The 3,603-nt window shown below is 43.6% G+C and overlaps 1 pseudogene across 1 annotated transcript; it reads right to left on the bottom strand.

Annotated features, from left to right (window-relative positions):
* Window positions 1-546: 546 nt before the first annotated feature.
* Window positions 547-1,350, bottom strand: LOC308526369 (Krueppel-like factor 17; annotated as a pseudogene). The gene has a single exon. The product of its transcript is annotated as a Krueppel-like factor 17 (transcript).
* Between the last annotated feature and the right edge of the window lie 2,253 nt (window positions 1,351-3,603).

Below are 3,603 nucleotides of genomic sequence, written 5' to 3'. Positions count from 1 at the left end.
GAAGTGGTGGGAGGAGACAAACTCTGGGCATGTGTCTGGCGAGTTCTGGACAGAATCTGAGTCAAGACATAAGATGTGTCCCAAATGTTCCGCTAGTATTTTTTTCACTTACTAGGAGAACTTTGCCAAGGTCTCATGGCTAGTAAGCGGCATATTCAGGGTTTGAACATAGACTGGCTCTGGAAACTGTGGAAGACCAAGATAAGAATCTTGGATTTTTTTTATAGCAGGCAAAGGAGAGTCACTGAAGAGTTTTAAGTTGGGGAGTGACATAAAGAGCTTTTTAATAAAGCTCCCAATCTCTACTTTGCTTCATCTTTCCATGTAGCTAAACTTAGCAACAGTAGGTGGCCCCAAAGAGGTAAGGGCATCCAAGACAGTTTTTGAAGAGTCCCTGATGGGGTCCAGCTCATATGGGCTTCACTCAACACTGCCTCACAGTCTTTCTCGGTCTGCAAATAAGCTTATACCTACTAAGGAGACTAGCTGGTCAGAGGCACGCAGGGTCTGAGTGGAGAAGCCAAAATGAAGTGAAGAGGAGGTTGACTAAAGACCAGGAGCAGGAGGACCAGCTCTCTCTTCATCGTTGGCCTGTGGACTGGAGGATCCTGGCACCCACAGATGAGTCCTTTAGTGTTGCCTGAGATGGTCAGATCTCATGAACTCTCGGCCGCACTGATCACATCTATGTGGTCGGTATCCGCATATGTTGTCCAAGCTCATCAGAACGGAAGAAAGACCACGTACAACCTTCCCATTCACATTTATAGGGCCTCACCTCTGTTTGCATTGGTGACTCAGGAGGTGGGAGCGCTTGGTGTAAGCTTTCCCACAGTTCTCATACTGGCAGCAGTAAGGCCTTGCAATCTGGGATCTGCTCCTGTAAGCCCTTTCTGGGGCCCCGCAATTCTGCTCTCCTCTTTGTGGCGCAGGTATAGGCTGCTCGGGTAGGAAGGGGTCTTCCTGGGAGGCTGGCTGGCTAACAAAAGAGTCCCAGGATTCTAAAGTCAGCAATGATGGGGAGCCATCTGGGGCCATTCCACAGTTGTGGGGATCTCTAGGGGGTAACATCTGAGCCAAAGAGGGGAACCCAGCCTGGCCCCCAGCAGAAGGCACAGTGGCAGGTGATAACATTTCAGGTGTTAAGGAGTCTCTATTAGAAGGTACTGTAGGGTGGCGAGAATAATGCAGTGTTGGTGTCCTAATGTGGGACATTGTGACTGGTGGCCCATTGGAGGGCATGCTCAGATTCCCACTGAAGTTCATGGCCATCCCTGGAACACTGGGCTCTCCAAAGGACATCATCTGGAACCTGTTGAAAATCATCATTCCTGGTTGAGAGGGAGACATTCTCTGACAGTAAATCATTTAGGAAGGAGGGAGAGTCACTTGGAGGCAATGATTCACACTACGCTCAGGCAGCAACACACTGGACTGTGGCCCCATTTCCTCTGCATTCTGCCTGGGCTCCTGAGCAGAAACCAAGGGCATCCTCTCCAGCTGTGGACTCCGAAGGAGGTGTTGAATGCCTGATGAGTCACGGTTCCAAGAGGTGCTGCACTCCACTGCTTTTGGGTGATGGAGACATGTTCAAGACGCACATGGACTTCTCAGTATCCCCTGCCACCTGGTGCGGAGCTGCTGGCCACGGGTTCGCTCGCTCCATCTCCGCCTGGGATCCATGCACCGCCGGGCTGTGTGCGAGTCCGGACGACGTCGGGCCGAGCTGAGCCGCGCTGCTCGGCGTCGGAGGTCGCCTGTCGCACACCTTCATGCCATAATCGCAGTGCTCCATTTCTCCTGTTTTAGTCTTTTGGAAGTTTTAGGAATTTCTCTTTATCCTTGGAGCTTTAAAAAATGTTTTAACCTTATATACATAAGGTTGCAATGGTGACCTCTTTCACCTTTTAAAAAATTGAGGTATAACTGACATGTAACATTATATTAGTTTAAGTTATACAACATAATTATTTGATACTAGTAGCCTGGTGTACAATATTCATGCACATTAAAAGGGAATTAATTGCCCTAATCAGTTTGGCTCAGTGGATAGAGCATTGGCCTGCAGACTCAAAGGTCCCAGGTTCGATTCTGGTCAAGGGCACATACCTTGGTTGCAGGCACATCCCCAGTGGGAGTGTGCAGGAGGCAGCTGATCGATGTTTCTCTCTCATCGATGTTTTTAATTCTCTATCCCTCTCCCTTCCTCTCTGCAAAAAATCAATAAAATATATTTTTTAAAAGGGAATTAATTAGCAGAGATATTTTAATATTGCTATTTGCCCTTTCTCTATAATAGAAGTGTGAGAGATGAAAGGAAATTAGTAAAATGTATATGAAAATCATAGATAAATTCATTAATAAATAAACAGTAACAAAAGGATATAACAACAACAGAGGCATGATATAAAAACGACAAAAACATGATATGGAAACAACAAAAACATGATATGGAAACAACAAAAACATGATATAAAAACAACAGTGATGCAAGCAATGAAACTTTCAGAGTGCTTGACTAATTTCCCTTGTGATGAAGTACTTAGAACTTTAACTGTAACATAACATGCTCTTCAAACTCGAGAGAAAGCAACATATAACTGACCATATGCAAAAATGGGTTCCGGTAGAAATATGCCTACTCTGTCTAGAGTTTGTCCTTGTGATTTATTAATAGTCATTACAAATTCTGGCATTACAGGAAACTGTCATCGAATCAATTTAACCCTACCAGACCGCTGTAACGATTTTTCGGTAATTTCCACACAAAGGTGGAATATTGGTGCTAGATCAAAGGTAGATGAAAGGTAGACCTATTTTCTACAATGTCTCCAAGTTCCATCTTATTCTAACCACTTGTTTGCATGTAACTAACATTTTTCTATATCATGTTGGTTTTTTCTCTTTAATGCTCAGGAGCCCAGGTATAGGGGACAGTTAGGTTCAGGGCCTCAGGTCTGGTAAGATTAAATGGGAGGCCAGTGTTAGATGGGGAAAAATTAATTCTTGGAATCAGAACAGCCTCTCCCTCTGCAGATTCTGTTAATACTTCAGCTTCGATAATGTTAGGTCGTAATCTTTTGATAATAAATCTGGTACCATTTCAAAGACCCCATTTACTATTGAGATTTCTCAATAGCATGATGACTTCACCCACTTTCAATTTTAATTTATGACATGGCATTCCCAAAGGAGTAATACTATTAAGAAATTCGATGGGAAAATATTCCTTTTCAGCATTATCTGTGGAATCGTTGAAATCATCACTCAAATATGTGTGAAAATCTCCATTGAATATATCCAAATTTTCTTCATTTAATTTTTGAACATGCTCATTTTTTGGACAAAGAATTGCACGTTTAGATATATGTTTAATATTATCTGTAGCAGTGGTTCTCAACTTTGGCTGCACATTAGAATCACCTGGGAATCTTTTTAAAATCCTGATTCCTGGGCCTCATCCTCCGGAAATTGTTTCTTTGTTATGGGGTGGGGCCACAACATTAGTAACAAAGGAACAGAATTAAAACTTTATTGTGGGGAACCTCTACAGTGTTTTGGATAGGTTCAAGCCTTGGACTGATGAGAGGGCACAGTCCTCTC

Source organism: Myotis nattereri, assembly GCF_964212035.1.
Source record: "Myotis nattereri genome assembly, chromosome: 10".
Classification (NCBI taxonomy): Eukaryota; Metazoa; Chordata; class Mammalia; order Chiroptera; family Vespertilionidae; genus Myotis; species Myotis nattereri.
Note: the sequence above shows the minus strand (reverse complement) of the source record. Positions and strands in the feature narration are given on the sequence as shown.